At 44.7% G+C, this 23,944-nt stretch overlaps 1 long non-coding RNA gene across 1 annotated transcript in view; it reads left to right on the plus strand.

Moving 5' to 3' along the window:
- The window catches only part of LOC130275667 (uncharacterized), a 50,402-nt gene that overhangs the window by 12,365 nt on the left and 14,093 nt on the right, over positions 1-23,944 (plus strand). Inside the window, exon 2 of the long non-coding RNA XR_008844863.1 lies at positions 1,591-1,725. This is a non-coding gene — a long non-coding RNA (uncharacterized LOC130275667). The remainder of the gene's footprint in view (positions 1-1,590; positions 1,726-23,944) is intronic.

A 23,944-nucleotide genomic window follows, 5' to 3' on the forward strand; every position in this document is an offset into this window, starting at 1 on the left:
CTAGAGCTTCTGAGAAAAAATGTATTAAACTAACAGGTGGTTAATGTACTTAATGATCATGAAGCGCAAGCCCGCTAGCCAGGTCACTGCCGTGGTGCCGTGTCTGTGTGGAGGCGCGGACCAGAGTCTGGTTCAGGCGGCATTGGGGCTGTTCTGTGTTATGGCTAGAGCTCTGGCTGGTCCGACTGGCCATGAGTGCTCTCTTCCTCTGTCCTCTGGCGGGCCCGGGATTTGCATAGCGGGTTGTGCCCGCATGCGAATCTTGGGCCATCACTCCTCCTTCTTCTTCTGTCTCCTCCGTGTTCTCACACCGCCAGCGCGCGTGTCCCCACCTACTAGTACTGGTGCCAGAAAGTTAAACAGATTTGTAAATCAGATGCTGTATAATACACAGGAAGTTCTTTTCTTTTTGAATTTCCTTTCTGTCTGACCACAGTGCTCTCTGATGACACCTCTGTCCCTTTTAGGAACTGTCCAGAGTAGTAGCAAATCCCCTTAGCAAACCTATCCTGCTCTGGACAGTTCCTAAAATCAACAGAGGTGTCAGCAGAGAGCACTGTGGTCAGACAGAAAGAAAATTCAAAAGGAAAAAAAGTTATTTACAAATCTGTTTAAATATTGGCACCAGTTGATAAAAAATAAAAAAAAGGTTTCCAGATTTTACACATTAAATTTGATGTGTAACCGGTTCTCTTGTATTACCTAGGTATGAAAAGGGAAGAGAAAGTATAAAGTCAGAATTTAAATGCTATTGAGAATTCATTTCCTTTGTGTATATAGCAAACGAAGACAAGGACCTGGGCCGCCAACTTCCTGCTCTAGCAAATAATATGTTTGAAAAGGGTAAAATTATTCTACAATACAAAGATAATGGGGAGATTTATCAAAACCTGTCCAGAGGAAAAGTTGCTGAGTTGCCCATAGCAACCAATCAGATCGCTTCTTTCATTTTCTGGAGTTCAAAAATGAAAGAAGCAATCTGATTGGTTGCTATGAGCAACTTTTCCTCTGGAAAGGTTTGGATAAATCTTCCCCACAATTCTAATACAATTAAATACTAATTATCTAGTTTGGAATTATCTAGTTTTCAACCTAAATTGCTCATAAGATTGTGAAAAATTGTGACACACAACACAATGGCCCAGAATTCCTAAAACTGTTAAATTCTTAGACAGTGCGAACATAGTCTTCAGACATGTCAGATTTATGAAAGTGTATGATGGAAAACTTTGGCATATCTGTGGACAATCAAGTCTAAGTTTAACCAACTTTAAAGTGTTCCTCTCATGAAACAAACTTTTTAAATATTAAAGATAAAGCCCTACTGAACAACTTTTCAATTGCTTTTAATTTAAACTTTTTCCCTCCTTTCATGTTTTTTTTCCCTCCACTAGGGGTCTCCCTAGCAATCCTGGCCGCAAGCATTTCTAATGATTTTGGACTCAGGGCATGAGTCCAAAATCATTCTGCAGCCAGGACACGTATGAGCTCAGCGCAGCTCCCTGCCTGTCAATCAGACATGCGGTAGCGAGCGCTGAGCTTGTACACTAGCAGAGCGCTCCTGACCCACCATGTTCCTTATTCCTGCAGGGCACAGCGGCTCTGCTCTCCGAACAGAAAGGAGAAGACTCAGGAGCTGCCATCCCTACCATGTGCCGGTGCTGTATGTCGTGTCACGCCCACTTCCTTCCCTCTGAACTGAGCTACTGAAGAGGAGAGAAAAAGGTATTTTTAGGGGGTTTTAAAGAAAAATAAATGCAGGAATAGACTTAGCCAGAGTCAGGGACAGATGGGGAGAGGGATTAGTGAGAGTTTAGATGGTTATAGGTACTCTTTAAGATGGCTTAATACAAGTCAGAATTGTGCTCTAAAATTATGGCACAAGTAGGACATGCCCCTTTTAGACTAGAGCCAACCCCTTTTATTGAAGCCATGTTACCTTTTCTCAGAACTGACCGAAAAGTATCTAAAAGGTGTCCAAAACTCATAACACATGTGGCATAGGTCATGTAAAAGAGGTTTTGCCACACAGTTTTATTGCCGGACTAAAATCCGTAGCAAACCACAGTTTTCAGTCCAGCAATAAAAACTGATACAGTTCAAAAATAAGCTGACCAAATGGATTGGATGCAGCACGGGTATGGTGGGGATACGGCAGTGGCCGTTTTTTTAATTTCCTGCCGGATCTGGCAGCCGTATTGCAAATTGTAGTGTGAATGTAGCCTTAACAATGTGTTTCAGTTCATCCGTATCTTTTTAGGATGCCTTACATGCACAGCCCTCTTTAGGTCATGTCACAGCATCTTGATAGGATAAGGCTGGGTTCACACTATGAAATTTACAACCAGAATTCCTCTTAGGAATTTGGGTCGGAAATTCCGGTGCAGCAGAATCCACTTGCTGTCAATGGGATTCCGCTGCACAGTGCACGCTATAGCATAACAGCAGCAGATGTTTCACTGCCAGAAGAATGGCCTTGTCTATTCTTTAGGCGGAATCTACTCCACAGATATTGCTGTTTATGTGTACGGCAATGACCGTGGGGTCCTAGCGGTGACTGATTCAGTCGGCGCTGGTCGCAACTCAATCTCCAGACAGATGTTGTCCAGCCAGAAATGCCGAAGTGTGAATCCAGCCTAAGAATTCTCAAACACTTCACAGATCTTCTTTTTCATCCATTCTTTAGTTAATTTACATGTGTTCTTTAGGTCATTGTCTTGTTGCATTACACTTCTCTTCTGCCTGAATTCATGGACTGCTTCGCTACGTTCTTCTGCACAATGTTTTGATGCACCTTTGAATTGATTGTTCCTCCAATAATCAAAAGGCGTCCAGGCCCAGAGGAAGCAATGCCGCACCCAACCCTTTATGTTGTCTCCCCCATGTTTCATAGGTGGAATTAGGTAATGGTGTAGGCGTGCAGTATTATTTAAAATACAATTATAGTGACCCCCCCCCCGACCTACGATGGCCCCGACATACGATCATTTCAACATACGATGGCCTCTCAGAGGCCATCGCATGTTGAAGGCAGCATCAACATACAATGCTTTTGTATGTCGGGGGCATCGCATGACTGGCTATCCGGCAGCGCAGACTACTTCAGCTGCCACCGGATAGCCGTTTAAGGTGCCCCGTGTGGTCCGATGGGTGTCACTCACCTGTACTGGCGCTCCGGACCGTCCTCTTTGAGATCCTCTGCATCGCCGGCGCTCTCCATCGTCGTCATCCCGTCATCGCGCACGCCGTCCCGTCATCCAATAGGAGCGGCGTGCGTAGCGACGTGATGGCGGCGATGGAGAGCGAGGATGCCGGGGAAGCAGAGGCCTTGCCGGAGCGTCGGGGACACCCTGGGGACGTGGCAACAGCGATGGAAGGCGACATCCAGGGCAGCGGTGACGAGCGGTGACGGTCCGGAGCAGCGGGGACACGTCAGTATAACCTCCAAATCCAGTGGTCTTCAACCTGCGGACCTACAGATGTTGCAAAACTACAACTCACAGCATGCCCGGACAGCCGTGTGCTGTCCGGGCATGCTGGGTGTTGTAGTTTTGCCACATCTGGAGGTCCACAGGTTGTAGACCACTGTCCTATACTTTACATTGCACGGATCCCTCAACATACGATGGTTTCAAGAAACGATGGTCCATTTGGAACGGATTACCATCGTATGTTGAGGGACCACTGTATAGTGTTATGCATTTTCACAACAAACAAAAAAAAGCCATTACTGATGAAGGCTGTTGGATGATCTCTTTGGCGAATTCATGCCCAAAACTATGCCAAAATCTGTGGTTGTGTAGAGTGAAAGTCCACGCTGGAATTCTGGTGGTATGGCCTTAAATTGCTTACTTTAAAAAAATCCATCATCTCTATGCAGACGGGTTTGGTGCTCCAAATCAGGGACGTGCACAGACATTTTGGGGGGCAGGGGCTAAAATAGAAAAAAGGGCACTTATCATTATAAAAAAAATAAGTGTGTAAAAACCTTCCATATATTAATACAACACAATTGCTGCGATAAGGGACCTCTGACAGTCATCCCAGCTGACCACATCACTTCACGGAGGTCCCAATCAGTTAGGGCATCACAGGGCAGGAGCATTAAAGGGGTACTCCAGTGGAAAACTATTTTTATTTTATTTTATTATTAACTGGTGCCAGAGAGTTAAACAGATTTGTAAATTACTTTAAAAAAAAAATAAAAAATCTTAATCCTTCCAGTACTTATTAGCTGCTGAATACTACAGAGGAAATTATTTTCTTTTTAGAACACAGAGCTCTCTGCTGACATCATGATCACAGTGCTCTCTGCTGGCATCTCTGTCCATTTTAGGAACTTTCCAGAGCAGAATATGTTTTCTATGGGGATTTTCTCCTACTCTGGACAGTTCTTAAAATGGACAGAGGTGTCATCAGAGAGCACTGTGGTCATGATGTCAGCAGAGAGCTCTGTGTTCCAAAAAGAAGAGTTAAACAGATTTGTAAATGACTTCTAAAAAAAATATCTTAATCCTTCCAGTACTTATTAGCTGCTGAATACTACAGAGGAAATTGTTTTCTTTTTAGAACACAGAGCTCTCTGCTGCAATCATGATCACAGTGCTCTCTGCTGACATCTCTGTCCATTTTAGGAACTTTCCAGAGCAGAATATGTTTTCTATGGGGATTTTCTTAAAATGGACAGAGGTGTCAGCAGAGAGCACTGTGCTCGTGATGTCAGCAGAGAGCTCTGTGTTCTAAAAAGAAAATAATTTCCTCTGTAGTATTCAGCAGCTAATAAGTACTGGAAGGATTAAGATTTTTTAATAGAAGTAATTTACAAATCTGTTTAACTTTCTGGCACCAGTTGATAAAAAAAAAAAGTTTTCCAGCTTTCCAGTAACCCTTTAAAAGGGCAGGGGCTCAAGCCTCCTTTTGGGTCTGTGTGTGCACGTCCCTGCTCCAAATAGTTGTATTAGCATCTCCATGATCATTATCAGACAGTCGTGGTTTGAGATAATGCAGACAGCGAGGAGGAGGATCTGTGCGTGCAGTTCAGCCAAGGTAGCCAACAGACTGCAGTACGCACTGGCTTCTGCCAACCTCCAGCGTTAGCAAGTAAGCAGTGCAGCAGAGTCCCATTGAAATCAATAGGACTCTGCTGCAGCGGACTGTCCGTGCAAATTCCGTTATGTGAACATGGCCTTAGAGTTTTAGCCTCCACCTTGTATAATAATTCTCTGTCCTTTACCAGCTATGAGTACACAGAGAAGACAAGTAAATCCCATGAAATAATCTTCTATAAGTCCTCACCAAACAGTCATGTTTAAGTAGCTGTTTTGACCATTTTAATTTCATATAGATGAAAGAAAATCGATGCCAATTAATGTCATTTTGCCACCGGCTGCCTAATCTGTTTAGATCTATTCTAAAACAAGAGTAGTGCTAAGTCGTGCACCAGCGATATAGTCAGGAGTCATGTTTAATAACCTGAGATATAATACAGGGTTAAGCTCTAAGTTTACCACATACTGGATCACATTCTGATTCATTTCCTCGTAGAGGACAAAATATACATTAAATCATTTGCATCTCGAAGGCAAAGGGATGCACCTTGACTTTTGCAGTAAGACTTGTATTTCGCAGATTAATCGAAACCTTGACAAGCAGTTTTTCAGACATTTGCGATATCTATATATATAAAACTCATTGGGGGACATGTATCATTATTTGTGTATGGTAGAAGCATTTTACCCCTTTTCCCGAATTCTAAATTATGTGCAGAAGCGCTAAATGTATCAATCAAGCGCAATGAGCTTCATAAATTGCGGGTAAATATAGTAATCTCCTCAATCCACTCTTTGGAAAATAGAATCGATGATTTAGAGCATCTTGCTACGTTTAGTCCAAGATGGCTTATATTTGCGCAAAAAAAACTGCTCTTGCGGCAAAATTTTTGGTGTAAAGGAAAAGTACGCAGTTAATAAATCCATGCGTACTATAGATGTCACTACAAGGTACCCAGATTCAAAAAATGTGCAAAAAAAAGGGCTTGCGCTAAATTTTGCGCAAAAAAATACACACAAAACAGGCGTAAAATCTTTGATACATGTCCCCCAATGTGTGTCCCATACAAGTCTATGAGAAATATATGTTACTGCATAACTTACAAACGGCTGGAGATATTTCGATAAGACTTGGTCACAAGTTATTTATATGTCCACTTAAAATATAGGATAGTTAATTTAACCCTTAACTACCCCCATTTGTGAGGGTCGGGGTTTTTGCTTGAAGTCCCATGCATATCAATGGGAAATGTATGTTCCCACATAACTTCAGTACGGCTGGAGATATTTCAATACCTGGTACACATATTACGGGTCGGGATATGAGGACGGGATAGGAGGTCGACATATTACAGGTCGGGATAGGAGGTCGACATAGGAGGTCGGGATAGGAGGACGGGAAAGGAGGACGGGATAGGAGGACGGGATAGGAGGACGGGAAAGGAGGACGGGAAAGGAGGACGGGATAGGAGGACGGGATAGGAGGACGGGATAGGATGACGGGACAGGAGGTCGGGATGTGACAACAATATATGAGGATGGGATATGAAGTCTAAAGCTTCCTCCTTTGTTTATTTTCCTCCCCAACAAGGATTAGGAAGGAAAAACCGGGCAACGCCGGGTACTCAGCTAGTTATCTATATATATATATAAAGCTCAACGTGTGTATGTATGTTCCAGCATCACGTCCAAACGGCTAAAGATATTAACATGAAACTTGGCCACATGTTACTTATATGTCAACAACAAACATAGGATAAGTAATTTAACCCTTACTCACCCCCATTTGCCAGGGGCGGGGTTTATGTTTAAAGTCCCATATAATTCAATAGGAAATATATGTTACTGCATAACTTACAAACGGCTGGAGATATTTCGATAATACTTGGTCACATGTTACTTATATGTCCACTTAAAATATAGGATAGTTAATTTAACCCTTAACTACCCCCATTTGTGAGGGTCAGGGTTTTTGTTTAAAGTCTCATGCAAATCAATGGGAAATGTATGTTCCGACATAACTTCAGTACGGCTGGAGATATTTCAATACCTGGTACTAGAGATGAACGAACTTACAGTAAATTCGATTTGTCACGAACTTCTCGGCTCGGCAGTTGATTACTTTAGTCTGCATAAATTAGTTCAGATTTCAGGTGCTCCCATGGGCTGGAAAAGGTGGATACAGTCCTAGGAGACTCTTTCCTAGGAATGTATCCACCTTTTCCAGCCCACCAGAGCACCTGAAGGCTGAACTAATTTATGCAGGATAAGTCAGCAACTGCCGAGCCGAGAAGTTCGAGACGAATCGAATTTACCATAAAACAACAGAAGAAAAAAAAAAAAAAAAAAAGAAGAGTTTACACAATGCCACTTGAATAAAATGTAACTTTTATTATAATTGTATTAAATATAAACCAACTGGATACTAAAAATTGGAGGACCTCAGAGCATAGGCCGAGCAATTATAGAGGGAGCATAACACACCACAGATATTCGGGAGCACTGACAATCTTAAAATGAACTAAGTAAAATGTCACTCCTGTGCATGGAGAATACCTTACCTACCCCTCCTCAACATAAAGTGCAAACTGCTACCTAACATGGAGGCATATTGCATTCTATAATAAGAAAGTGCCTGGCTAGACATACATAATAGCAATAAAGTGCATAGTATTGTCAACAATCTCTATATAAAGGATTTGAAGTGCTAATGTCTCGCCCATTTGTGTGCTGCTCCACCGTCCCCAACGCCGTTTCGTAACCTTTCACAAGGGGGCCGTTGCTGTCTAGTATCTTCTTAAGCCGCCTTATATCTATCTATGACCGGATATTGATGTGTCAGACCGCGCACGCTGACACATCAATATCCGGTCATAGATACATATAAGGCGGCTTAAGAAGATACTAGACAGCAACGGCCCCCTTGAGAAAGGTTACGAAACGGCGTTGGGGACGGTGGAGCAGCACACAAATGGGTGAGATATTAGCACTTCAAATCCTTTATATAGAGATTGTTGACAATACTATGCACTTTATTGCTATTATGTATGTCTAGCCAGGCACTTTCTTATTATAGAATGCAATATGCCTCCATGTTAGGTAGCAGTTTGCACTTTATGTTGAGGAGGGGTAGGTAAGGTATTCTCCATGCACAGGAGTGACATTTTACTTAGTTCATTTTAAGATTGTCAGTGCTCCCGAATATCTGTGGTGTGTTATGCTCCCTCTATAATTGCTCGGCCTATGCTCTGAGGTCCTCCAATTTTTAGTATCCAGTTGGTTTATATTTAATACAATTATAATAAAAGTTACATTTTATTCAAGTGGTATTGTGTAAACTCTTCTTTTTTCTTTTCTTTTCTTCTGTTGTTATATTGTGATATGAGTTTTCCCCTTTCAATGAAGGATCATTATAGACACCATGTAGCTAAATATGGCCATTTATTATTTTAGGTGTCAATTTGGATTTCTTTTTTGGTTTTGGCGAATTTACTATAAGTTCGCTCATCTCTACCTGGTACACACATTACGGGTCGGGATAGGAGGTCGGGATACAAGGTCGGGATACGAGGACAGGATAGGAGGTCGTGATATGATAGGAGGATGGGATAGGAGGAAGGGATAGGAGGTTGGGATAGGAGGTCGGGATAGGAGGTCGAGATAGGAGGTTGAGATAGGAGGTCAAGATGGGAGGTCAAGATGGGAGGTCAAGATGGGAGGTCAAGATGGGAGGTCGGGATAGGAGGTCGGGATAGGAGGTCGGGATAGGAGGTCGGGATAGGAGGTCGGGATAGGAGGACGGGCTATGAGGATGGGATAAGAGGACGGGATATGAGGACAAGATGTGAGGATGGCATATGAGGTCAAGATAGGATGACGGGATAGGAGGTCGGGATAGGAGGTCGGGATATGGGGTTGGGATATGACAACAATATGAAGGACGGGATGTGAAGTCAAAAGCTTCCCCCTTTGTTTATTTTCCTCCCCAACAAGGATTAGGAAGGAAAAAAAGGGCAATGCCGGGTACTCAGCTAGTCTATATATATATATATATATATATATATATATATATATATATATATATATATATAAAACTCAACGCGTGTCTGTGTGTATGTATGTATGTATAAATGTATGTATGTGTGTATGTTCCACAAAAACTTCCAAACAGCTAAAGATATTAACATGAAACTTGGCACACATGTTACTTATATGTCAACAACAAACATAGGATAGGTGATTTAACCCTTACTCACCCCCATTTGCCAGGGGCGGGGCTTATGTTTAAAGTCCTATACAAGTCTATGGGAAATATATGTTACTGCATAACTTCCAAACGGCTGGAGATATTTCGATAATACTTGGTCACATGTTACTTATATATCCACTTAAAATATAGGATAGTTAATTTAACCCTTAACTACCCCCATTTGTGAGGGTCGGGGGTTTTGTTTAAAGTTCCATGCAAATCAATGGGAAATGTATGTTCCCACATAACTTCAGTACGGCTGGAGATATTTCAATACCTGGTACACATATTACGAGTCGGGATATGAGGACGGGATAGGAGGTCGGGATAGAAGGTCAAGATAGGAGGACGGGATGGTCGGGATAGGAGGTCGAGTTAGGAGGTCGGGATATGAGGACGGGATATGAGGTGGAGATAGGAGGACGGACTAGGAGGATGGGATAAGAGGTCGAGATAGGAGGACGGGATAGGAGGTCGAGATTGGAGGTCGGGATAAGAGGTGGAGATAGGAGGATGGGATAGGAGGTTGAGATGGGAGGACAGGATAGGAGGACGGGATAGGAGGACAGGATAGGAGGACGGGATAGGAGGTCGAGATAGGAGGTCGAGATAGGAGGTCGAGATAGGAGGTCAAGATAGGAGGATGGGATAGGAGGATGGGATAGGAGGACGGCATAGGAGGTCGAGATAGGAGGACGGGATAAGAGGTCGAGATAGGAGGACGGGATAGAGGGTTTGAGATAGGAGGACGGGATAGGAGGTCGGGATAGGAGGACGGGATAGGAGGTCAAGATAGGAGGTCGAGATAGGAGGAAGGGATAGGAGGTCGGGATAGGAGGTCAAGATAGGAGGTCGAGATAGGAGTATAGGATAGGACGGGATAGGAGGTCAAGATAGGAGGTCAAGATAGGAGGACGGGATAGGAGGTCGGGATGTGGGGTTGGGATATGAGGACGGGATATGGGGTTGGGATATGACAACAATATATGAGGACGGGATGTGAAGTCAAAAGCTTCCTCCTTTGTTGATTTTCCTCCCCAACAAGGATGAGGAAGGAAAAATCGGGCAATGCCGGGTACTCAGCTCCTATATATATATATATATCTCAAAGGGAAAAAAAGTAGCTTATAATAGCTATAGTAGCATATATATATATCTTATATAATGTGAAAGAAAGGGGAAAAGGGGAAAATATCCCAGCGATTTAAACTTATTTTTGTTTACTGAAACATTAAAAAAAAAATCGAGAACAGGGAATGACCACATCTTCAAATGGACACAAAATTGTATAAAAAATATAAAATAAAAAAAATAGAAAAATAAATTCCCATAGTAAACTGGAGCTTACATGTTTCATAGCCTTTTTAACAGAACATTTTATTTATTTGTTTATTTATGTATTGCTTTTTTTTTTTTTTTTTGGAGGCTAGACTTTACTTTAACCTCCTAAAGCAGTGGTCTCCTAATTATGGACCTCCAGATGTTGCAAAACTACAACTCCCAGCATGCCCGGACAGCCAACGGCTGTCCGGGCATGCTGGGAGTTGTAGTTTTGCAACGGCTGGAGACCAGTCTCCTAAAGGAACACTCAACACAAATTTCAAATCAAGAAAGGAAATTATATTCTTGTTTTTCTTGAGCTTTAAAGGGGTACTCTGCCGAAAAACATGTTATCCCCTATAAGATGTCTGATCACGGGAATCGGGGGGACCCCTGCGATCTCCGGGCCTGCGGCGGCATCCAGAACACAGAAGCTTGGAGCTTCCGCGTTCGTGGCTGCTGTAGTCGCCAGTCATCTGGCATGGAGCGGAGTTTGCTCCATGCTCGGATAACTGAGGTGCCACGCCGGAGATCGCGGGGGTCCCGCTTTGGATATGGGATAAAATGTTTACCCCTTTAATATAGAAAAATGCAGCGTATACTTCTTTTAAGAGGCAACTACCTTTTTACGCCATCTTATGCTAATGTATGTCAGCCACAAAGTTTAGGAAAGCAAAAGTACTAGAAGAAGTAACACAAAAGGACACAAAAGAAAGTGTTGGCAAGACCCAGTCTTTTTTTTAACATAAGGACAAGGCCTAGGGCGGCAGTTTAAGGCGGGCGGAGGAAATGCCACCCCAATACACCAATGCCTGCACTATTGCTCAGAGGGAGAGGAAGGATCGGAGTGGGCAGAGGGCGCCCAATAACTGTAAACTGACTCTTGGCTGTCTCCTCAGCTGACTCTCCACATCGCTCTATATCATTGTGCTACTGTGCCTGTCTCTAGGAGACTGCCCCCCTATCTCACCAGCCCCCACCGATGCCTGAAAAAGCCTGCGCTGCCGGAGGCTGTGGTGGAAGAAGCTGGCGGATGAGACAACAGCCTGAAATGGGAACTGTCAGATTGAAAAACATATTATGTGTTGTACATCTTGAAAAACATTAACCTTTCTAATATACTTCCTAAAAAAAAATGATCACATTTTTATAGAAATCATGGCTTATAAAAAAAGACCACTAGGGGTCCCCATACCATCCTGTTCAGATGCCGCATTTGTCCTAGCTGAAGAACAGGCTGGGACAAAGTGTAGTAAGCGAGATCGGGACTAGAACTCCTCTGTGCTCACTCCTGTCCTATCAGACTGCAGCACGAAAACAGAGAGGAGGAGGTTACAGAGCAGCCTGCAGTGATTAGATGAAGAGACTCAGCACAGCACAGGGAGGAAGTAAATGCATGGTGAGAGAGGGCGGGCTCAGTGCTTGCCTTGGACACACCCCTATCTGCGCATTGGATTTCAGAATGAGTGAGCAGCAGAACAGAGGGATTTGTGAGCCAAATACAGAAGCTAAACAAAAAACAATATATGTAAAGCATTATCTTTTCTGAGGTATCACAGGTATGCTTGAAATCATCTGTGGTTAAAGGGGTACTCCAGTGAAAACCTTTTTTCTTTTAAATCAACTGAAAGTTAAACATATTTGTAAATTGCTTCTATTAAAAAATCTTAATCCTTCCTGTACTTATTAGCTGCTGAATACTACAGAGGAAATTCTTTTCTTTTTTGAATGCTCTCTGATGACATCACGAGTACAGTTCTCTCTGCTGACGTTATTATAATAATAATAACGCTTTATTTATTGTTGTCCTTAGTGGGATTTGAACCCAAGTTCACAGCACTGCAAGGCAGCAGTGCTAACCACTGAGCCACCATGCTGCCCTTAGCATACATCTGCTATGCATGGTTGGTAAAATGGACAGAGATGTCAGCAGAGAGCACTGTGCTCGTGATGTCATCAGTGTTCCAAAAAGAAAGGAATTTCCTTTGTAGCATTCAGCAGCTAATAAGTACTGGAAGGATTAAGATTTTTTAATAGAAGTAATTTACAAATATGTTTAACTTTCTGGCACCAGTTGATTTAAAAGAAAAAAGGTTTTCACCGGAGTACCCCTTTAACCCCTTCACGACAAGCGACGTACATGTACGGCGCCGCGAAGTGTTACTTGGCGCGCAGCGACGTACATGTACGTCGCTGGGTTCCGGGAGCGCCGCGCCACCGGTAGCGGTGATCGGGCCGGGATGACTGCTGTTATCTAACAGCAGGCATCCCGGCACATCGCCGAGGGGGGTCCTAAGACCCCCCCATGACCGCGATGGACGCAAATCGCAGGTCTATTCAGACCTGCGATCTGCGCAATTCCGGGTCATACGGGTCACTGGTGACCCGGTGACCCGGAAAATAAGAGGGATCGGGGGTGTCCGAGACACCCTCGATCCCCCTGAGGGGATAGGAGTTTGGTGGCAGGGGTGCCACCCCTCCTATCCCCGCTATTGGTCGACCGAGCGACCGACCGATAGCAGACCGGGGGAGGGGGGGGTTAAAGTTCGGTTCCCCCGCTTTGCCCACCTATCGGTGTCCGGGAAAAACGGGGGAACTGTCCAGGGAAGGTCGGCGCTGAAGGTCCCTTACCTGGATCCCCGAGCGCGATCCTCCCCCACGTCCGGGTCCTGCTAGGGGAGTTGTTGCCTAGCAACATCCGGAGGGCCACAGTTTACAGTGGTCTCTAAACCGTGGCCCTCCAGATGTTGCAAAACTATAACTTCCAGCATGCCCAGACAGCTGTTTGCTGTGTGGGCATGCTGGGACTTGTAGTTTTGCAATATTTAGAGGGGTTCAGGTTGTAGATCACTAAGTGGTCTCAAACTGTAGCCCTCCAGATGTTGCAAAACTATAACTCTCAGCATGCCCAGACAGCAGTTTGCTGTCTGGGCATGCTGCGAGTTGTAGTTTTGCAACATCTGGAGGGCCACAGTTTTGAGACCACTGGACAGTGATTTACAACCTGAACCCCTCTAAATCTTGCAAAACTACAACTCCCAGCATTCAGGAACAGCATAAGGCTGTCTTGGCATGCTGGGAGTTGTACTTGCGTGCCTCCAGCCATTGCATAACTACATCTCCCAGCAAGCCCTTCCGCAATCAGTACATGCTGGGAGTTGTAGTTTTGCAACAGCTGGAGGCACACTGGTTGGAAAATACTGAGTTAGGTCATAGAACCTAACTCAAGGTTTTCCAACCAGTGTGCCTCCAGCTGTTACAAAACTACAACTCCCAGCATGCATGGTCTGTCAGTGCATGCTGGGAGTTGTAGTTTTGACCCCCCTCCCATGTGAATGTACAGGCTACATTCACACTGGCGGCAGATTACAGTGAGTTCCCCGCTTCAAGTTTGAGCTGCGGCAAATTTTCCACCGCAGCTCAAACTCCTAGCGGTAATCTGCCTCCAGTGTGAATGTAGCCTAAAAACACTACACTACAGTACACTAACATAAAATAAAGAGTAAAACACTACATATACACATGTACACTGCCCCCCCCCCACCACCCCCCTCCCCAATAAAAATGAAAAACCTATTGTACGGCAGTGTTTCTAAAATGGAGCCTCCAGCTGTTGCAAAACAAAAACTCCCAGCATTTCTGGACAGCAATTGACTGTCCAAGCATGCTGGGAGTTTTGCAACAGCTGAAGGCACCCTGTTTGGGAATCACTGGCGTAGAATACCCCTATGTCCACCCCTATGCAAGTCCCTAATTCAGGCCTCAAATGCGCATGGCGCTCTCTCACTTTGGAGCCCTGTCGTATTTCAAGACAACAGAATAGGGTCACATATGGGGTATCGCCGTACTCGGGAGAAATTGCCTAACAAATTTTGGGGGGCTTTTTCTCCTTTTACCCCTTATGAAAAGGAACAGTTGGGGTCTACACCAGCATGTAGTGTAAAAAAATAAAAAAATGTACACTAACATGCTGGTGTTGCCCTATACTTTTCATTTTCATAAGAGGTAAAAGGGAAAAATGCCCCCCAAAATTTGTAACGCAATTTCTCCCGAGTACGGAGATACCCCATAAGTGGGCGCAAAGTGCTCTGGGGGCGCACAACAAGGCCCAGAAGGGAGAGTGCGCCATGTACATTTGAAGTGATTTGCACAGGGGTCGCTGATTGTTACAGCGGTTCTGACAAACGCAAAAAAAAACACACCCACATGTGACCCCATTTTGGAAACTACACCCCTCACGGAATGTAATAAGGGGTGCAGTGAGAATTTACACCCCACAGGTGTCTTACGGATCTTTGGAACAGTGGTCCGTGAAAATGAAAAATTTTGCACAGCCCACTGTTCCAAAGATTTGTCAGACACCAGTGGGGGGTAAATGCTCACTGTACCCCTCATTACATTCTGTGAGGGGTCTAGTTTCCAAAATGGTATGCCATGTGTTTTTTTTTTTTTGCTGTCCTGGCACCATAGGGGCTTCCTAAATGCGACATGCCCCCCGAGCAAAATTTGCTCTCAAAAAGCCAAATATGACGCCTTTTCTTCTGAGCATTGTAGTTCGCCCGCAGTGCACTTCAGGTCCACTTATGGGGTACCTCCATACTCAGAAGAGATGGGGTTACAAATTTGGGGGGGTCTTTTCTGCTATTAACCCGTTGCAAAAATGTGAAATTTGGGAGGAAACCCACATTTTAGTGAAAAAAAAAATGTTTTTTACATATGCAAAAGTCGTGAAACACCTGTGGGGTATTAAGGCTCACCTTATCCCTTGTTACGTTCCTCAAGGGGTCTAGTTTCCAAAATGGTATGCCATGTGTTTTTTTTTTTTTTGCTGTTCTGGCACCATAGGGGCTTCCTAAATGCGACATGCCCCCAAAAACCATTTCAGAAAAACGTACTCTCCAAAATCCCCTTGTCGCTCCTTCGCTTCTGAGCCCTCTACTGCGCCCGCCGAACACTTTACATAGACATATGAGGTATGTGCTTACTTGAGAGAAATTGGGTTACACATACAAGTATACATTTTCTCCTTTTACCACTTGTAAAAATTCAAAAATTGGGTCTACAAGAACATGCGAGTGTAAAAAATGAAGATTTTGAATTTTCTCCTTCACTTTGCTGCTTTTCCTGTGAAACACCTAAAGGGTTAAAACATTTACTGAATGTCATTTTGAATACTTTGGGGGGTGCAGTTTTTATAATGGGGTCATTTATGGGGTATTTCTAATATGAAGACCCTTCAAATCCACTTCAAACCTGAACTGGTCCCTGACAAATTGTGAGTTTGAAAATTTTGTGAAAAATTTGAAAATTGCTGTTGAACTTTGAAGCCCTCTGGTGTCTTCCAAAAGTAAAAACTCGTCAATTTTATGATGCAAACATAAAGTAGACATATTGTATATGTGAACCAAAAAAAAATTATTTGGAATATCCATTTTCCTTACAAGCAGAGAGCTTCAAAGTTAGAAAAATGCAAAATTTAAACATTTTTCATTAAATTTGGGGATTTTTCACCAAGAAAGGATGCAAGTTACCACAAAAATTTACCACTAAGTTAAAGTAGAATATGTCATGAAAAAACAATCTCAGAATCAGAATGATAACTAAAAGCATTCCAGAGTTATTAATGTTTAAAGTGACAGTGGTCAGATTTGCAAAAAAGGGCTTCGTCCTAGAGGTGAAAATGGGCTCCGTCCTTAAGGGGTTAAGGTGAACTATCCCCTTTCCTGAAATGGCCTATCACATCCCCCACCTCCCCCGCTAGTGAAGCCTTTAATACACCACTGCATATACCCCAAAGGGGATACTCTCACCTGGGGTTGTTGCGGCCTTGTATTAGTTGCCTCCTTGGTCCTGCCTCCCGGTGGAATCCTTGTTCAACCATATGATTGAGATCCTGGCACAACTGAGTGCTGATTGGCTTGTAGGAATTATAGGAGAGTGGGCACCATTTAGCACCCAGCTCTGCCAGTATTCTGATCATCATGAAGTTTAGAAGTAGAGGGCTGGGTTCAGGCTGCAATCCTTTTACCCACATAGTGAGCACAGTCATATCAGGGCATCATTATGTGCATTTTATATAATCAATAAGTCACGCATCGAACCCCAACAGAGGAGTATTATTTCCTAATACTTGGCTATTTTGCGAGGCCCATATTCAAAAATAGTCCTCAGAATTGATGTCATTCCACTGATTTTGGGGGGTCCAATGTAGGTCTCTGGCACAGAATGAGGTGGGAACTAATCCTATGTGACCTGCGAGTGCTGTTCTGTCCCCCCCCCCCCAATTAATTATTAGCCCAGCACTATCCCCATCAGGGTACTACTCACATGTCACATACATGCGCTGCCCTCCTCGTCCTGATTGTTGCGGCCGCCGGCGCTGACACTCTATACCAGTGGTCTCCAACCTGTGAACATCCAGATGTTGCAAAACTACAACTCCCAGCATGCCCGGACAGCCGTTGGCTGTCCGGGCATGCTGGGAGTTGTAGTTTTGCAACATCTGGAGGTCCGCAGGTTGGAGACCACTGCTCTATACTGTGCGGTATCCCTATGCCCGGGCTGCAAAAAATAAACAAAATAAATTTTAACTCACCTCGGCCTCACTTGTTTCCTGGGGACGGGAACGTCGGACAGCCGTCGGCCTATCACCAGCCGCAGCGATGTTCCGCCTCGGCCGGTGATAGGCTGAGCCCACTGTCATGTAAGAAGCCGGCTTCTTAGTGCGCTCAGCCTATCACCGGCCGAGGCGGAACATCGCTGCGGCCTGTGATAGGCTGACAGTTCTCCGACGTTCCCGTCCCCAGCGTAAGGCCGACGTAGGCGCGTTAAAGTTTATTTTGATTACCTTTTGCAGCCCGGGCCTAGAGATACCGCACAGTATAGAGTGCCAGCGCTGGCGGACGCAACGAACAGGACGAGGAGGGCAGTGCATGCGGGTGATATGGGAGTATTTACCCCGATAGGGATGTGGGCTGATAATTAATATGTGGGGGGGCTAGGAAATACCGTTCTATACCGTGGAACCGCCAAAAGTTGAAAAAAATACAGTGATACACACATTTGGTCATACCGCCCAGCCCTAGGTGTAATTGTCCGCTCCTATCCACATCAACATGAGTGGGGCAGAGCAGGGCCTCTAACTCCAGACTGTCAGGGTGGTTCACACTCCAAGGATGAAAAGGAAAGCACATACTGCGATTCACTTTCGCTAGCAGCGTGTCAGAGATATTCTAGGACAAAAATAAAAAGGACAGGCTAAATGGACCATGTGGTCTTTTATGTTGCTATGGTGTAAGCCTCCTCTGCTGTAAGCAGCCGGTTTTATTTGTTGATTATCATTTATTTTAAATCTAGTTCTAAAATCTGAGCCCTAATAAGCCTAATAAACCAGGCACCATAACCCAATGCTATTCCTTACTTTGCTATCCTTATTAACCTGAACTACATGTATAAAAATTATTTTTTATGTGTCTTTTTTTATTGCATTTTATTATAATTTGTATATAAAGAAAATTAATTATCAGATTGTGGGGGTGTGACTGCTGGGGCCTCCTACGATCTTCTCCTCTTTGGTGTAGAGGAGTGTACATGGATGAAAGAGGGGTGTAGAGGAGTGTACATGGGTGACAGAGGGGTGTAGAGGAGTGTAAAGAGGGGTGTAGAGGAGTGTAGAGGAGTGTAAAGAGGGGTGTAGAGGAGTGTGCATGGGTGACAGAGGGGTGTAGAGGAGTGTACATGGGTGACAGAGGGGTGTAGAAGAGTGTACATGGGTAACAGATGGGTGTAGAGGAGTGTACATGGGTGGCAGAGGGGTGTAGAGGAGTGTACATGGGTAACAGAGGGGTGTAGAGGAGTGTACATGGGTGACAGAGGGGTGTAGAAGAGTGTACATGGGTAACAGATGGGTGTAGAGGAGTGTACATGGGTGGCAGAGGGGTGTAGAGGAGTGTACAGAGGGGTGTAGGGAGGTGTACAAGGGTGACAAATGGGTGGAGAAGAGTGAACATGGGTGACGGGGGCATAGGGGTGACAGAGGGGTGGACAGGAGTGACAAGGTGGTAACAGAGGGGTGGACAGGAGTGACAGAGGGGTGAATAGGGGGTGGACATGGGTGACAAGGATGTGGTCAGGGGGGTGGACAATGCAGGGTGAACATGGGTGACAGGGATGGACAGGGGTGACAGAGGGTTGGATGGGGGGGGGTGGACATGGATGACAGGAGGGTGGACATGGGAGACGGGGTCAGAGGGGTGGACAAGGGTGACAAGGGGGTAAAAGAGGGACAGGAGTGACAGAGAGGGGTGGACTGGGGGTAACAAAGGGACAGATGGGTGAACAGGAGGGTGGACATGGGTGACAGGGATGGACAGGGGAGTGGACAAGGCAGACATGGATCACAGGAGGGTGGACATGAGTGACGGGATGATAGGAGGGTGGACATGGGTGAGAGGGGGGATGGACATGGGTGACAGGGGGGGAGGACATGGGTGACAGGGGGGTGGACATGGGTGACAGGGGGGTGGACATGGGTGACAGGGGGGCTGGACATGGGTGACAGGGGGGTGGACATGTTATTATAACATTATTACGGACAGTGTACACACCTGACATCCTAACTGGCCATGGTGTGGGATGAGTATGGACTGGATCGGTGTTTCCCTACCAAGGTGCCTCCAGCTGTTGCAAAACTACAACTCCCAGCATGCCTGGACAGACTTAGGCTGTCCGGGCATGCTGGGAGTTGTAGTTTTGCAACAGCTGGAGGCATCCTGGTTGGGAAACACTGGACTGGATACTTATATCATTGAGTATATTGCTATATTTACATCCAGAGCTACCAGAGTAACACCACCTAAAGGGCCCTGATCCTCGATGAGCCAGCAGGGCTCCAAGGGGTTTCCCAACACCACAAAATGAATGTCCATGGGTGACTGGGGGGGGGGGGGGGGTAGACATGGGTGACAGGGGGGGGGGGGGTAGGATACGGGTGACAGGGATGGACAGGGAGGTAGACAAGGTGGACATGGATGACAGGCGGGGGGGTGGACATGTGTGACAGGGGGGGGGCAGAGGCTGGACCTGGGTGACAGTGGGGCAGTTTGGACACGGTTGAGAAGGGTAACGGAGGGGTGGAAAAGGTACGATACCTTAAGCAAGCCGGCCCGCGCAGCTTGCAGTTCCACGGCAGTCCGGCGCAAATGCAGCTTGCTCCGACGTCGGGCACCATTTTCGGCTCACTGCGCCGCAAGGGGGAGTGTGGGGTTTGGACGCAGGGGGACGCAGGAGGACGCTGTGTGCACAGGCTTCCCTTCCCCCCCCCCGCACGAAGGCTGGGGCGGGACATTTGAAGAAAAAAAAATCTCGCCAAAATCACTGCCCTAACCACACGATTTAGGCGGCCGCAAGGCCCCTTTTAGCGCGAGGCCTTAGGCGGCCGCCTAAATCACCTAATTAGAGAGCCACCTCTGCTGCTGAGACCAGTTTGTCTGGGAAGGTGGGGGCCGAAATGCTTAGCAGGGTGAGACAGGCCTCATTCTAGAGATTGCAGGGAGTCCAGCCTCTGGGATTCTTATTCCCTATTCTGAGGATAGGGAATACATTTTTTGATAATTGGGATACCCCTTTAAAAGGAAACTGTTAGTAAATATCCAGTCATGGCCGTAAATGTTGACACCCCTGAAATTTTTCAAGAAAATGAAGTATTTCTCACTGAAAAGGATTGCAGTAACACATGTTTTGCTATACACGTGATTATTCTCTTTGCGTGTATTGGAACTAAACCAAAAAAGGGAGGAAAAAAAGCAAATTGGTCATAATGTCACCACAAAACTAAAAAAATGGGCTGGACAAAATTATTGGCACCCTTAACTTAATATTTGGTTGCCCACCCTCTGGAAAAAAGAACTGAAATCAGTCGCTTCCTATAACCATCAATAAGCTTCTTACACCTCTCAGCCGGAATGTTGGACCACTCTTCCTTTGCAAACTGCTCCAGGTCTCTCTTATTGGAGGGCGCCTTTTCCCAACAGCAATTTTAACCCCTTAAGGACCCAGCATATTTTCACTGTAGGACCCGGCCATTTTTCGCACATCTAACCACTGTCACTTTAAGCATTAATAACTCTGGGATGCTTTTACCTTTCATTCTGATTCCGAGACTGTTTTTTCGTGACATATTCTACTTTATGTTAGTGGTAAAATTTTGTCGATACTTGCATCATTTCTTGGTGAAAAATTCCAAAATTTGATGAAAAAATTTAAAATTTTGAATTTTTTTTTAACTTTGAAGCTTTCTGCTTATAAGGAAAATTTTATATTCCAAATGAATTATATATTGATTCACATATACAATATGTCTACTTTATGTTGGCATCATAAAGTTGACATGTTTTTTTTACTTTTGGAAGACACCAGAGGGCTTCAAAGTATAGCAGCAATTTTCAAATTTTTCACAAAATTTTCAAAATCGAAAATTTTCAGGGGCCAGTTCTGTTTTGAAGTGGATTTGAAGGGCCTTCATGTTAGAAATACCCCACAAATGACCCCATTATAAAAACTGCACCCCTCAAAGTATTCAAAATGACATTCAAAAGGTTTGTTAACCCTTTAGGTGTTTCACAGGAATAGCAGCAAATTGAAGGAGAAAATTCAAAATCTTCATTTTTTTACACTCGCATGTTCTTGTAGACCCAGCTATTGAATTTTTACAAGGGGTAAAAGGAGAGAAATCTTCCTAAAATGTGTAACCCAATTTCTCTCGAGTAAGAAAATACCTCATATGTGTATGTCAAGGGTTCGGCGGGCGCAGTAGAGGGCTCAGAAGGGAAGGAGTGACAGTAGGATTTTGGGGAGTGAGTTTTTCTGAAATGGTTTTTGGGGGGCATGTCACATTTAGGAAGCCCTTATGGTGCCAGAACAGCAAAAAAAAACACATGGCATACTATTTTGGAAACTACACCCCTCAAGGCACGTAACAAGGGGTCCAGTGAGCCTTAAAACCCCACAGGTGTTTGACGACTTTTCGTTAAAGTTGGATGTGTAAATGATTTTATTTTATTTTTCACTAAAATGCTAGTTTTCCCTCAAATAAATTTTTTTTGCAAGGGATAATAGGACAAAATGCCCCCCAAAATTTGTAACCCCATCTCTTATGAGTATGGTAATACCCAATGTTAGGACGTAAAATGCTTTGCGGGCGAACTACAATGCTCAGAAGAGAAGGAGTCACATTTAGCTTTTGAAAAGCAAATTTAGCTGAAATGGTTTTTTGGGGGTATGTCCCATTTAGGAAGCCACTATGGTGCCAGGACAGCAAAAAAAACAAAAACAAACACATGGCATACTATTTTGGAAACTACACCCCTCAAGGCACATAACAAGGGGTCCAGTGAGCCTTAAAACCCCACAGATGTTTGACGACTTTTCGTTTAAGTTGGATGTATAAATTAAAAAAAATTTCACTAAAATGCTAGTTTTCCCTCAAATGTAAAGTTTTTACAAGGGGTAATAGGACAAAATGCCCCCCAAAATTTGTAACACCATCTCTTCTGAGTATGGAAATACCCCATGTGTGGACGTCAAGTGCTCTGCTGGCGCACTACAATGCTCAGAACAGAAGGAGCGCCATTGAGCTTTTGGGAAAAAAAATTGTTTGGAATGGAAGTCAGGGGCCATGTACGTTTACAAAGCCCCCCGTGGTGCCAGAACAGTGGACCCCCCCTCCCCACATGTGACACCATTTTGGAAACTACACCCCTCACAGAATTTAATAAGGGGTGCAGTGAGTATTTACACCCCACTGGCGTTTGACAGATCTTTGGAACAGTGGGCTGTGCAAATGAAAAATTTAATTTTTCATTTTCACGGACCACTGTTCCAAAAATCTGTCAGACACCTGTGGGGCGTAAATGCTCACTGTACCCCTTATTACATTACGTGAGGGGTGTAGTTTCCAAAATGGGGTCACATGTGGGTATTTCTTTTTTTGCGTTTATGTCAGAACCGCTGTAAAATCAGCCACCCTTGTGCAAATCACCAATTTAGGCCTCAAATTGTACATGGTGCGCTCTCATTCCTGAGCCTTGTTGTGCGCCCGCAGAGCATTTTACGCCCACATATGGGGTATTTCCGTACTCAGGAGAAATAGCGTTACAAATTTTGGGGGTCTTTTTTTTCCTTTTACCGATTGTGAAAATAAAAAGTATGGGGCAACACCAGCATGTTATTGTAAATGTTTAATTTTTTTTTACACTAAACGGCTGGTGTAGCTCCCAACTTTTCCTTTTCATAAGGGGTAAAAGGAGAAAAAGCCCCCAAAGTTTGTAGTGCAATTTCTCCCGAGTACGGAAATACCCCATATGTGGCCCTAAACTGTGAGAGAGCGCCTTGCGCATTTGAGGACTAAATTAGGGATTGCATAGGGGTGGACATAGGGGTATTCTATGCCAGTGATTCCCAAACAGAGTGCCTCCAGCTGTTGCTAAATTCCCAGCATGCCTGGACACTCAGTGGCTGTCCGGAAATGCTGAGCTGTTTTTCAACAGCTGGAGGCTCCGTTTTGGAAACACTGCCATACAATACGTTTTTAATTTTTATTGGGGGGGGGGGGGGGCAGTGTACGGGGGTGTATATGTTGTGTTTTACCCTTTATGTAGTGTTTTTCGGGTACATTCGCACTGGTGTGTTATGGTGAGTTTCCCGCTAGGAGTTTGCGCTGCGGCGAAAGATTTGCCGCAGCCCAAATTTCAAGCAGGAAACTTACTGTAAACCTGCCCGTGTGAATGTACCCTGTATGTTCACATGGGGGAGCAAATCTCCAGCTGTTTCAAAACTACAACTCCCAGCATGTACTGACAGACCGTGCATGCTGGGAGTTGTACTTTTGCAACAGCTGGAGGCACACTGGTTGGAAATCCTTCAGTTAGGTTCTGTTACCTAACTCAGTATTTTCCAACCAGTGTGCACCAGCTGTTGCAAAACTACAACTCCCAGCATGTACTGATCGCCGAAGGGCATGCTGGGAGATGTAGTTATGCAATAGCTGGAGGTACACAACTACAACTCCCAGCATGCCGATTCCCAGCATGCTGTTTGGGCATGTTGGGATTTGCAGTTTTGCAACATCTGGAGGGCTACAGTTTTAGAGAACACTGCAAAGTGATCTCCAAACTGTGGTCCTCCAGCTGTTGCAAAACTACAAATCCCAGCATGCCCAGACAGCAAACATCTGGGCATGCTAGGAGTTGTAGTTTTGCAAGATCTGGAGGAATACAGTTTAGAGATCACTGTATAGTGGTCTCTAACTGTAGCCCTCCAGCTGTTGCAA

The sequence above is a fragment of the Hyla sarda genome, chromosome 6, assembly GCF_029499605.1.
Source record: "Hyla sarda isolate aHylSar1 chromosome 6, aHylSar1.hap1, whole genome shotgun sequence".
Lineage (NCBI taxonomy): Eukaryota > Metazoa > Chordata > Amphibia > Anura > Hylidae > Hyla > Hyla sarda.